General features: G+C 41.5%; 1 protein-coding gene across 1 annotated transcript in view; it reads left to right on the top strand.

Annotated features, from left to right (window-relative positions):
* The window catches only part of LOC117513658 (low-density lipoprotein receptor class A domain-containing protein 4-like), an 832,720-nt gene that overhangs the window by 702,948 nt on the left and 115,793 nt on the right, over positions 1-13,979 (top strand).

Genomic DNA, 13,979 nt, shown 5'->3' with positions numbered 1-13,979 from the left:
TCATCGGTAAAAAAAAAACTCTTGAATAATCTCGAATAGCCGAACGTGTCCCCGCGGTGAACACAGCTTTTCGGTGGTTTTCATGTCAACTTATAGTCCATAAATTATACGGATTTTTCCGAGTTTCAGAGTCATACGGACGTACAAATAAAGTCGGATATTCAGGGTTTGGACTGTAATAAACTATTTCTGCAGCGCGGCTCCACTTTGAAACCATGAACCATTGAAGCAATGCTTCGATCCAGTAGCTCGTTGGTTCTTTGATTCACTGCTCTTCAGAAACGGCAAGCCGCTTCTTAACCCCTCGCAAAGCCATTAAAATATCGTCAGTCACTTTTGTGTGGATTAAAGTCACTAACTGGGACTCTTGTTGCTGTTAAGAAACGAGAATCGTCCTCCGTTCCGTTCACACAGCTCGAAATGCTGCGCTGCTGAGACAGAGTCCGGTCGGAATTAATAACTTCAAAATGAATCGCCGCTTTAAATAAAATGACACCTCTTTCCAAATGTAATACAGACAAGAAACTACAATCGACTAAAACGTTTTTTTTCCTCCCAAAATTAAACGTGCTGTATTTTCTTTTCAAATTACATCCTGAAGTGAAGCACAGCAGCTGTAAGCTCAGCTCAGATATATGGAAACACATTCATGCCAATGTCTGAAAGGAAATGCTTTTGACAAAAACGACAGATTTTGTTTATTCCTATTTATGTACAGAGATCAAGGATTCACCATGTAGAGTTCATTATGTACAAAGTTTAAGGATCCAGTGACCAAATTCATATTTATTTACTTTAAGACTCAATAAAATGTTCAATTTCAATTCAATTTAATCGGCTTATAAAGTGCCAAATCACAACAAAATCTAAATACAAATACATCACAATTGTATACATATCAAATTGTGGTATGTGTACAACTGTGATGTATTTGTTTTAGTACATTTAGTCATGGACATGAATATTGTTATTTTGATATGAAACAGGATAACAAATGACCTGCCAGTGGTTTTATATTTGATTTCATTAGTGTGTTTCAGTTGAAATTTACATTTTCAAATTTATGCAATGTTCATTTACATTTTCAAATAAAACTGTGCTTTTAAGCGGCTTTTGAATTCATTTTTGGGTTTCACATATACCATGCGATTAATCATGATTAATCACAGAAAGTCATTGAGTTAATGCGATTAAGATTTTTTATGTTTGCCCACCCCTAAAATAAATATGAAATTGGTCACCGGATCCTTAAACCTTTGGACATAATAAACTCTACATGGTGGATTCTTGATCTCTGAATACAAATAAACAAAATCTGTAGTTTTTGTCAAAAGCATTTCCTTTCAGACATTATTGGCGTGAATGTCTTTCCATACCTGAGCTGAGCTCTTGCAGCTGGCTGTGCTTCGCATCAGCATCAGTTTAATTCATAAAGAATGCAGGACGTCTCATTTTGGGAAGAAAAAAACATTTTAGTTGATTGTAGTTTATTTTCTGTATTACAGCATTTGGAAAGAGGTGTCATTTTATTTTTAAAGCGGCAGTTAATTTTGAAGTTATTAATTCCGACCGGACTCTGTCTCAGCAGAGAGCCGGGCAGCGTTTGGAGCTGTGCCAACGGAACGGAGGACGATTCTCGTTTCTTGACTGCAACAAGACATGAGTCCCAGTTAGTGACTTTAATCTGCACAAAAGTGACTCACAGTCACGATTGACATATTTTAATGGCTTTGACAGGAGTTAAGAAGCAGACTTGCCGCTTCTGAAGAGTTATTATTACTATTATTACTGTTGTTGCTATTATTATTATTAATATAAAAATAAAAAAATTACAATTTTTAATACATTTGACTCTTTTACGACAACAAGCGCTAAGCCATTAATAATTATACAGAAAACAAATGCACACAAATGTGCTGAAATGCCAACAGCTAATGCTAACTTTAACATTGAAAATGTCATAGACATGCTAACGCATTAGCACCGGTCCCATTTTTAAGTTATTAAATACATCTATCAACTGTTTCAGAAGACCATAACAGGCCGATTTAATAGGGATGTGAATCGTACAACAACTCACGATTTAAATCGATTCTGATTCTTGGGGTGACTATTCGATTCAGAATCGATTTTCGATTCAAAGAGCTCTGAGAAATAGTTATATTACTTAAAAAATGTTGATGTTTAAGAAAATGCAACTTTACAAGGTTAATCAAGTGATTCTAAAGATGTAAATTTACTTATCTGCTTTGCTCGTTCGGAGTTGACTGGCAGTTTAGCGAAGCGCTGGTCAGTAGTCGGCAGAGACCGCTGCTCCACTCCTTTTAGCTCCGGGTGATGACGTAGCATGTGGGCTTGTGGATTTGAAGTGTTTCCGAAGTGCTTAACTTTCATTTTGCAGATTTTGCACACTACATAAGTCATGTCAAGCTCCTTCTTACGCAGCAAATAATAAAATCCAAAATGCGCCCAAACATTTGCCTTCAGCAAAGACGGTGCTGGCTGAATTAGCTCTTCATCCGCCATGCTAAGCTTCAGCTCACGAATGTTTGAAGCACGCCGGACCCCCCCCGCCCCTCGCGGAGACGCTGTAGTACGGAAGCCTTTGCCTAACAAACAGTACATGCAGTGAGTAAGCAAGGAAATGTTTAATAAAATGCTTTTTAAAAGTCGATTCTTGGACATTTTGGATCGATTCAGAATCGTAATAAATAAGAATCGCGATTCAGACGTGAATCGATTTTTTCCGACACCCCTACGATTTAACATAAAATAGTATGTATTACTCACAGGCATATGCTCTTTAGGGTTTTAGCTGGGAAAAATTAAGATAAAGTCCAGCGACCCAGCGGATCGAACCATTGCTTCATTGGTCCATGCTTCAAAGTGCAGTCGCTCTGCAGAAGCGGACCCACTGCAGGGACTGCAATCAGCGTAGAGAAATGATCATTTTCCCGACAAAGACCCTCAAAAACAACGGCTGCTCTGAAGGACCGATAAGGGAATCGTTAAGCAAAAAGACTATTGATATCGGTAGATCGAATAATTTCTTAACGATACCCAACCCAAGATGCGAGATGTGGTCCGTGGTGCGAGACCAAAACAAACTAAGAAGAAGAAGAAGACCAAAACAAATATGGCGGACTCGGTGAAGTTTGATGACACGATGTGAAGAAATTTGACTTTGCTGCCGCAAAATATGGTAAAATAAATAGAATTTTGTGTACTTTTGTAGTGGCCCGAGCGGGTCATCATTTGATGAATTGTAGTGGCCCAAAAGTGGCTCAAATTGGCACTGGGCCAGCGGGCAAATGGCTATGTCGAGCCCTGGCACATTGGTCTTCCATGTGAATGCTGCTGTAACGCGGGCACACTGTGTGTGTGTGTGTGTGTGTGTGTGTGTGTGTGTGTGTGTGTGTGTGTGTGTGTGTGTGTGTGTTTTTTCCCTTTTTTATTCCTTCAGACAAACATGAAAGCTGGTGCGTTTATATGCCTCCTCTTGCTGTACGTCACCTGACCAACATAAAACCAAGCAGCAGTTACTGTTTTGAAATTACAAATGCTGCTTTTAGTGGATGAACCAAAGATCAAGCAAAAACAGGTTTCTGTGCAGAGAAAACCAGATGACAGAATAATGATGTCTGAGGTTTTTGATATTTTTCGGAGCCGGTGTTACATGATAAAGTTTGCATTATGGAAATACTGAAGTCATTGTTGTACCAAAGTCTCACATAATTCGTGAAAAAGGAACATTTTCAGTGGAGGTTTTTGTATCTTCCTATTTTGTTGTTGTCCGATGGCCCCAAGACTGACCGCAACACACACACACACACACACACACACACACACACACACACACACACACACACACACACACACACACACACACACACACACAGGTCATGGTGAAGTGGCCTTTAACCTGATCTCGCTTTGATCCACATCACTTTTAAAGGTATTTTTCACTCTTGAAAAAGGGTTTCAAACTGTCTGGGGGCCTTTGGTCAGGTCGCATTCTCCGTGAAGACGCCTGAAGCACTCAGGGTAGGAAAAGGTCTGATTGGACACTTCGTGAAGCTGCGCGAAATATTGTATAATGATGAGACGGGTCAGTGTTGAATTATTTTTCTTTTCTTTTTGCAACTTTTAGAAATAGATATCGGTGTCAGTTGCTGTTGGTCATAAGGAAGAATGTGAAATAATTTTGCAGTCTTGCCCAAAACTATAAAAGTAATATAATAACCTACTTTATTTTGAAATCTACTCAATGTCTATGTTTGTGTGATATAACACACAGTTGCAGCTAATTATATTTTTGATGAAGAATTTGTTTTGGTATATGTCATGGAAGAAATGCACTTGCAAGGTTAAAAGTTCATGTTGCATTTAATCAAACCTTAAAGCTCATAATTTCTGACTTACAACTAGGAAAAGTACTTTTATTAAAGCTGTCATAAAATATTCTTCTCCCAAATGCCTCATTTTGGAAAACCAAGAGAAAACACTGTGACTGTAAGTTGTTGCTGGTAACTGACCTGTGTTGTCGTTGTCGTACGTGTCCAGCAGGTATCCAGTAAAACCTTTGCCAGCAGGATCTGTGATGGCCTGTGTTTCTTAGCTGTGCCCATTGCAGTTTTTCTGTTTCCACTTTGTAACTTTTTGCCGCATACAGTAACAGTTAAAGGTCTGCCTCATGTTTTTGACTTCCTGAAGCTAACGTTAGCTCATGTAGCCTAGCAGTTTCCTTTCCTTTTCCACGGGCCTGTGGTTTTTAAGACCCGTTTTCCTTTGAGCATGCTGAGGTGGATACCAGATGCATCAGAGCTCCTTTATCTGGCGATAAGCCTCCAACTGACTTGAAATCTTTACACAAGGTAGAATGTCACTGGATCAGCTCAGTTCAGATGCACCTGGTAGAATTTATTTTATTTATTTATTTTTTTCAAAGGGATTTCTTGTGTGTCATATTTCAGTGTCACCTTCTCGAGTGATATTTCCACAGGACTAAAAATAATGTTTGCATACAAGCGCATCTATTGCAGGTTGTAGCTGCAGCTTCGTACTACTTTGGACACAAAACAAAGGTTCTAATGAATTACTCACACAAAAAGTATTTGAGTTTTTAATATGTTAAGACAAACCACAGACAAATACAGTATTATTGATCAATACCCTTAATTTTGCTATCAGAAATCAGTACCAGAAGGCACAGAATGTGAATGAATCGTGACACCAAAATGGGGAACTGAATAGAACCAACATCTCCACACTATAAACACTTTTAGTGTGTGTGTGTGTGTGTGTGTGTGTGTGTGTGTGTGTGTGTGTGTGTGTGTGTGTGTGTGTGTGTGTGTGTGTGTGTGTGTGTTGGGGGGGTTAACTCATTGCTGGTCTGATTTCTCTGTTAGATTGGATTTTCTTAAGCTAACAGCTCTTAGCACTGACTTGCTGCATGTCATATTTAATGTTTTTAAACGTAATGGACGTGTTTCAGCTGCACAAGGAACAAACATCAGAACCTGCAGTAGATCCAGTTCTGGTTTGTGTTCTAAGCAGACAGTCTGTGGTCAGTCATCGCTTTTTGATTGGTCGACACTGATGTGTCTCGATAGTCCCCTTAGGTCCTGTTAGTGCCTCATGTTAAACTGAAGCCTCAGCCGCTGTGGTGGCAGCAGAACCTTCGTGTTTGTTTTTATATCTTTTTTTGTACGCTTGTGGACTAGAATTTAAATGTGATTTTGACATGCTAATGTGACGCGCCTCCAGTGTTACCTTGGGCTTCACTGGTTCTGGAACAAAAAAGCCTTGAAGAAATTAAATCAACACTTTTCTTTAACCACTTTTCTCTAACCAGCGGGCTTAAAGAAAAGTTTGAAGAAAATATGTAAATGTTCTTGCTGGTGTTGTCAGTACTCTATTAAATATCTAAATTATTAGAGTTTTCTGAGCTGAGTGCAGTGATTTGAACCATCTCAAGACTCAAACCTAATGATTAAGGTTTTCTGTTCATTTGGAACCATCTCGCCACCGCTGGTGTGCCAGCGGGGGGTAAATCCACAGACTATTCCAGCTGAGAGGCTAACAAGGTCTTGGTCTGGATGTGGCCTCATCACAGGAAATTACAGGGATTATTGTGGAGGCAGAGAAGGAGACTGAGGTAAAGAAAGGAAGAGAGGTATCCTTTGTTTTAAATGACAAACAAACAAAAAAACAACCTGCAGCTTCCTGTGTGCTGCTAAAGTCTGCACCAATGTTAAAAGTGACTTGTAGATGTGATGATGCCCTCAGATCATATTTAGTCACGGTAACGGAGTTCAGGATTGGTGCTCGCCTGATTGTTCAGACAACAGGACTACTCTTATTACGTTGTTGCAAACAGGAAAGCAGAACGTTGTAGTTGAACGTGGTCAAATTCTGTATTTTCACCACATCATTAACACGGATGTTGACTCACCACACCACATGATGTCATGTTGGACTTTTTTCAGGAATCTTTTGGATGCTCCTCTAAACCTGGAAGGAGTTAAACCACATCGAGTCTTGAGATTAATATTTCATATCAATGAACAAACGCAATGAAGAACACAGGCTTCACCACGCCGACAAGCCTCCCACTAACACTTCACCAAAAGCTTTATTCCTCAAAAACTGACATCTACTGGTCAAATCATGTATAGTACCCTTAATGTGTTGTTGCAGTCTTGAGGCCACATTAGCACAGTTTTTATGGACATGTAACAGCAAGCGGTATTATCGTCTGTGTTGATGAGAGAGACAGACGACTGTTTTTCATATGGACTGACAATTTGATTTTCACACACACATGCACACACACATCTTCAACTGCTTAGTCCAGTTAAGGGTCGCGGGGGGCTGTAGCCTATTCCAGCAGTCATAGAGTGCGAGGCGGGGTACACCCAGGACAGGACGCCAGTCTGTTGCAGGGCCACATACAGACAAACAAACACATTCACACCCTCACACACACACCTACAGACAATTTAAAGTTTCCACTCCACCTAACCTGCGTGTCTTTGGATGAGGGAGGAAGCTGGAGCACTTGGAGGAAACCCACGCAAACACAGGGAGAACATGCAAACTCCACACAGAAAGGTCACAGGTGGGAATTGAACTGATAACCTTCTCGCTCTGAGGTAACAGTGCTAACCACTAAGCCACCGTCCTGCCAATTTGATTTTCATTTCAAATGAAATTGGACAAAATTTAATTAACGTGGCCGTCGCGCCACTGACTCTATTTTTCCTCTTTATTAATTTTTTGCCATAATTTTTTGACAGAAGTAGTAAAAACACTTCATAATGAAGCTTCAGTAACCAAGCAACTGACATAACCAGTGTCTTTTAATAACAAATCTCTCAATCTCAATCTGAGAAGTAGGAGCTAATTTTTTGGGGTGTTGGCACTTTTTTCTCGGCTCTAGGGACTGTTTTCTTTGACTGTTTTTATCATTTGCTTGCAATTAATTTCTATTATTGTAGCATTTAGAGACCAAAGTGACATTTTAGGGACACAGTTTTTCACTATTTCACAATAAAAACACTGGTCCAGGACTGAAAGCTCAGATTTGGTTGTTCGGGGTGTTTTCCACTTACATAGTATTTTTAATGACCATCAGTTTAAAAGTGTGTTTAGCTATGAGATCAGCTCAGTCATGTTTTCATTGACCTCAGGTTTTTTTTTTAATAGGTCAAAAATTCCAGATCCTATCAGATAAGAGAGCTGTAATCTGCCTGTTTTTATAGTTGTTTTTTTTTTTGTCCCGTTTTTTTGATGACATTCTGTCGATCTGTCCTGTATTGATTTGATCCTTTAAATTCTGCGGTGATTATTACATGGCAGGCTGTCAGAGCTGACAACGGGCTGCTTGGACCCGTTCGGTGCTCACACACTTTGTAGACGTTCTGACGCACTTGGCACTATAGAACGCGGCCCAACACGCACATAAATAATAACTATGGCACTGTGCCGGCCTTGAACCGCTGAGCTTACAAAAATCAGAGACTTTATCTCCTGACTGGTACGCAGCAGCGCCTCTCTGCTACTGAGGGTTCGGTGTCTGTGGGGTGTATGTTTTTGTTTTGTTTTTTAACCCACTTTAACCTCTCAGCCTGGAGTTGAGTCGTGCAGGATGTGTGTGGGAGTAAAACAGAAGCCTCCAGTTGCTCGTATCCTTCTCGTCCTCATTATCCGTTCAGAGGGCTGTCTGATTTTTGGTCCCCCTCTCTTCCTCTCCAGACACACAAGTCAGACAGCGGTGTCTGATGCCCGCCTCCCCCCCCCCCCCCCCGCCGCCGTTCCTCCTCTCTGCGGCAGCCACCAGCTGACCCCAATCAGGCACAGGCCTGCTCTATTGTCTGGGTGAGGAGGGGGGACACACACAGACTCAGACAGGGGGTCAGGGGGAGATAGAGGCTGTCTGGTCTGCCTCGCCTGACTCCCAGCCCCCAACCTTAACGCTCACACTGTAGTTGTTTTGTTTCTCTGCTCAGGAGGTTGAGTTTCCACACAGGTCTGCCTTTTTCAGTCAGTGTTAAATGTTTGGAGGAGTCTTTCTAAACGGGCGGTTACAGGATTGTGGATTTTATTTTATTTATTTATTTATTTATTTTTTTAAGAGACAGGCAGATTTGTTTTTTGTTTTTTTTTACATATGTAGCAAATAATCACGTGTGTTATATGCATGTTTGCTCAGTGCTTTATTCACACATGGATCTGTGGAATAGGATTAAGGTTTGACTGTGTGAAAACACCAAAAAATCTTAATCACAATACAGGACTCTATATTGTTCAGTTAATATAAAAAAAAAAAGTTTTAACTTTTCATCGTCACACCTCGTAATATTATGAGGTGTGGTCGTGTCCACCGGGAGGGATTCAGCTATGACGACGTCCGTGCTACCAGCCGTGATAACGCCTTACAATCGTCATTGTGCAAGTGACTCCATCAGCCTGCGTGATGATGTCATCAAGAACAGACTCCGCCTGCAGGTGTTAGTTAATGAGATTAAATTGCTTGAGGTTGGCAATCCAGCTTGCTTTCTTGCTCAGTAGCATTCAGACCTGTTTTTCAAATCCAGCTCATCCTACACACGTCTCCAAACTCAATCCGGCTCACACCAAATTCAAGCTGTGTGTTTATGTGTATCTGGATGGTTAGAGCGTGGGTGTGTGTGCATCTGTGCATCTGAACGTCAGAGCGCACCTGACAGATTTTCTTGGCGAGAAGGCACGCAGAGAAAATCTGTTTTCACATGTCGGCAGTAAACGACAGGCGGAAAACCGTATGTTCCAATATTTTCAGTGAGAGGTTGACTGAAAAATTCCACCACCTCCAACTATGACCGCGGCAGCCGCGCACTGCGATGGCACCTGCCATCAAAACTTTAAAATTTTCAAATTTTGCTGCTTACGACAGCGTCAAGGACAAACCAGATGCTTTTTTTTTATCTTTAACGAGGAGGAAAAACAGACAGCAAGAGATGGATTATTTAAGTGCAGGAAGTAGTCTGGTTTTAAACAAGCAAGTGTGAATAATTTGTGTGACATTTCAGAAAGGAATTAACTTTTAATGAGGTTATAAATTAACTTTTTAAGCTGCCATCAGAGCCAGGGATTCCTGTTTTAATAGTCCACTGTGCAAAACACTAAAACTGTTGTATCTTTCAATTAAGTAAATTATTGTCTGTGTCATTTTCATTGAAAAATGGCCGTACTTCATATCATCTGCAGTCTGTCGCTGCAGATGACAGAAACTCTGCTATAACGAGTGCTGTGATGGTTGTTCTGATGCTGATGTGTCCTCGCCGTTGCAGTCGCACTGAATGCTGCCACAGTGGAGAGGACACTACGAGAGCATGGATGTAGTGAGGAAGTTTAATGTCATGATCCCCAATATACTCAGATTCTGGCCACATTTGTATTCAGATCTCGGCGAATCCCACTCAAATCCTGAATAGAAAACAAGATTGAGTCCGATTTGCGCTGTTCACATTCAGAGGAAAACCTGTAAGACCCGAACCTGATTCAGTCCAAATCCCACACAAGACCGACTGCCAACCCTAGTCTGAATGGGGTCTAAATAAAAAGAAAGTAATAAAAAGTTTTAAAGCTTTTTATGGTTGAACACCATCACATACTACCGGGGATAGTTCTTGTTGGGGAATCTTGATCTAGACCAGGGGTCGGCAACCTTTTTGGCTGAGAGAGCCATGAAAGCGTCATATTTCAAAATGTATTTCCATGAGAGCCATATATTATTTTTTGACACTAAATACCACTGAATGCGTGCATTTTAGAGTAAGACTAACAATTTTAGAGCATAATAAACCTCTGAAGCTAATCAATAATAAATAAAGTACTTCTTACCTTTAATGCGACTTCTGGTGCTGCATAGTTTTGCTAATGGCTTTGATGTCCGGTTGATACGTGGTGAGGTTAAGCTTCATGCATGCGTTGAGGCTTCCATCCGTTAAACGTGATCGTAGGTTGGTTTTAATGTTTTTTAGATGTGAGAAAGACTGCTCACATGCATACGTAGAGCCAAACATGGTCAGTATGGCAATACTCACATGCTGCAGTGTACGGTATGTGACTGGAAGCGTGTTCCAAGTTTTTACAATCAGCTGGTCTGCCGGTTGAAGTTTTTTCATTTCTGTCCACTTGTGTTTGCTCGCCAGCTCTGCTTGCTGTCGTGCAAGTCCCTCCAAGTCTTCATTAAGTGTCTTGAAATTATTTACCCACATTTCTGAGGCCTTCAGATCAGCAACTTCGATCTCAAAATCACTGATGGAGACACCGGGAATGTAAATCAGGTTGGCTTTGTCCACTTCACACTCGTGTGGATGAGTGATGAACTTAAAAAGACGAGTATGCTCACGAAATTCTCCAAAGCGAGCTTTGAATGACTGCAGGAGATCAGATGTGAAGCCAGCCAGCTGCTGGATATCAAGATGTTGAGTGGGGTCACTTGCTGCGCATGCATCTTTAAATTCTCGCAGTTTTTCTAAGTGGAGTAAACGATCCGTTTCAATGTCCTTAATGAAGAGTTCCAGTTTGTTTTCAAATGCAAACACTGCTTGCTGAAGGGTAAAGACTGTGTTACCCACACCTTGCATTTTAACATTGAGCTGGTTCAGATGTTCACTCATGTCAACAAGATAGAAGAACTTCAGGAGCCACTCGGGATTGGCTAGCTCAGGATGCTCAACATTTTTCATTTCGAGAAAAGTCCAGATTTCACTCAGGCAAGCCGCAAAACGGCTGAGCACCTTCCCTCTCGACAGCCAACGCACATTGCTGTGCAAAAGCAGACCGGGATAACTATTCCCAACTTCATCCAGCAGTGTTTTAAATTGGCGATCATTTAAAGCTTGGGCAGCAATGAAGTTGACCACCTGAATGACCAACAACATCACCTCACCAAGCTGCTCGCCACACATTTGAGCACAAAGCGCCTCCTGATGTAGAATGCAGTGAAAACTTAAGATGGGTCTATTTTCATGTTCACGAAGAAGCGCTACAAATCCTTTGTTTTTCCCCACCATACAAGGAGCGCCATCAGTACACACCGAAATAAGTTTATCCATCGGTAGCTTTTTTTCATTAGCAAACTTGATGAAAGACTTGAATAAATCCTCCCCTCTTGTAGTCCCTTTCATTGGCAAAACAGCCAGACTTTCCTCACGGAGTGTGTCACCGACAGCATACCTGGCAATGATGCTGAACTAGGATAAGTGGCTTACGTCTGTTGACTCATCCAAAGCGAGGGAAAATAATGGCGCTGCATTTATATCCTTCACTTGTGTTTCCTCCACTTGAATTGCCATCATGATGGTACGATCGTGAACAGTTTTTGCTGACAGAGGCATGTCTTTGATTCGTCTGATTATCTTATCTTTATCCGAAAAGTCATCAAAAAGTTCATTGGCGACGTCAAGCATGAATGTTTTGGCATACTCACCATCGGTGAAAAGCTTTCTGTTCCTCACTATTGCTAAAGAACCAGCAAAGCTAGCGGAATTCCAATCACCTTGCTGGGTCCACACACAGAGTTGCTGTTGACTAGCTTGCACACTGCACAGTAGCTCTTGGTAGGCCTTCTTCCTGCTGTCCCCCACCGGATATTTCAATGCAAATGTAGCATGGCGTGTGTCGAAGTGCCGCTTTATATTGGACCGTTTCATCGAAGAAATTTTATCATTGCAAATTAAGCACACCGCAGAACCTGCTCTCTCCACAAAGGCGAATTCCTCTGCCCATTCCGGCTGAAATTTACGGTACTCTTCATCCTTTTTTTTTCTTTTAGCCATGTTCTTCATGTTTGCTCTACAAAAGCTAGCTTTAAACAGAAGAAACAAAATGGAGGGAAGTTTACTTCTTGACCTCACACTGACCTGTGTAGGTCACACATTATCCAATAAAATTAGAGTTTTGATGTTGGACCCACCTGTAACATCAAGGACAGCTGTGATTGGCTCTAGCCACACACAACCTTCAACAGGAGCGGTAGAAAACAGGTGGATTAAAATGCACGATGCATTTTTTTTTTAAAGGATTTCTCCGCGAGCCAGATGCAATCGTCAAAAGAGCCATATATGGCTCTAGAGCCATAGGTTGCCGACCCCTGATCTAGACCATAGTCGGTGGTGCTGACGTGGATTTATTGCACTCCCAGGACTAGCACTTTCATGAACTGTTTAAACCCAGGTTTTTGTTTTTATCCATGTGTGAGCTCCCCGTTGACTGTTGCTTGCGGTGAGGGTTAGATATCTATAGTCTGGAGTGGACTACTTAGCATTAGCTTATGTACTACAGTGACCATGTTGTAATCGCAGTCCAAGGTGGTCTTTATACAAAGGTTCTATTAAAATACCACCACACTTCAGGAAAAGTACAAGCGACAAGGACCAGAATGAACCTAGAACTAGTTTCTGATTGGTCAGAAGTGAAATCATATCAGTAAGTGTCTCGACAAAAGGTGCTGCTGTCAATACCCTGCTTTCTAGTAGCTGCCGATGAGGAGACAATTCCTGTCTCCTCGTGTCACCACTTACTCTGAGACCATTAGTATGTCGCCTGTATTTTTTCTTTTGCATGTGCTATTTCTCTCTCTCTCTCTCTCTCTCTCTCTCTCTCTCTCTCTCTCTCTCTCTCTCTCTCTCTGTAACTTTGTTAAACTCTTCTTTTCCACTAAAATTAAGCGTTCCTCTCCGCTGCTGTTTGAGCTTCTGTGTACTGTCATGACCAGTTGCTGAGTCAAGACAATTTGCAGACGTTCTGCGTCCTTTGTTAGTTTAAAAATGTGCTCTGCATAGACACAGTCTTGCCGCTAGGAGCAGTGCGTGCTACAGTGCACCATGGGGGACCAAGTGTAGGTCAGGTGACACTGACGTGGTCAAGGACAGCGGAGGAAGCAGGAAGCAGTGTTGATGGTGGGAGAAAAGCGGAATGCCCGGAGGAAACCCGTGCAGGCGTGGGAAGGACATGTAAACTCTCTGGCGGGAAGGAAGTGAGTTCTGATAGGACGAGGCAGCAGGATGGGAAACACGCTTGTCATCGCTGCCTGCCGCATCCTCCTCCTTTTAGTAATAATAACATGATTAACTTTATGGCAGTCAGAACCCATAAAAGGTTCAAACCAAGACACAGTGCACAGCATAAGAAGACACGTTTGTAACAATTTAAAAGATTTTAAATCATGAAACTAGAAATGAGGACAAGAGAACAGTAATCCACAGAGAAAAGATCTGGAGTCTCACCTTTAACGTTTTAACACATGATGACTGACAAACTTTTCCACATTGTTGGCGTGTGAAAGAAAAAGCTCGGTCACCCGCCATCATCCGCTTCATTTTAGGAAAATGATGTGATACCGCCTGCAATGGAAAACACGCGAAGAAAACCTGTGCAATGAAGGTTTAATGGCTGAGTGGAACAGAAATCAAAGGAAAGTTGTGTTT

This window comes from Thalassophryne amazonica, chromosome 7 (genome assembly GCF_902500255.1).
Source record: "Thalassophryne amazonica chromosome 7, fThaAma1.1, whole genome shotgun sequence".
In the NCBI taxonomy this organism is placed as follows: Eukaryota; Metazoa; Chordata; class Actinopteri; order Batrachoidiformes; family Batrachoididae; genus Thalassophryne; species Thalassophryne amazonica.
This window is presented reverse-complemented; position numbering and strand designations above follow the sequence as displayed.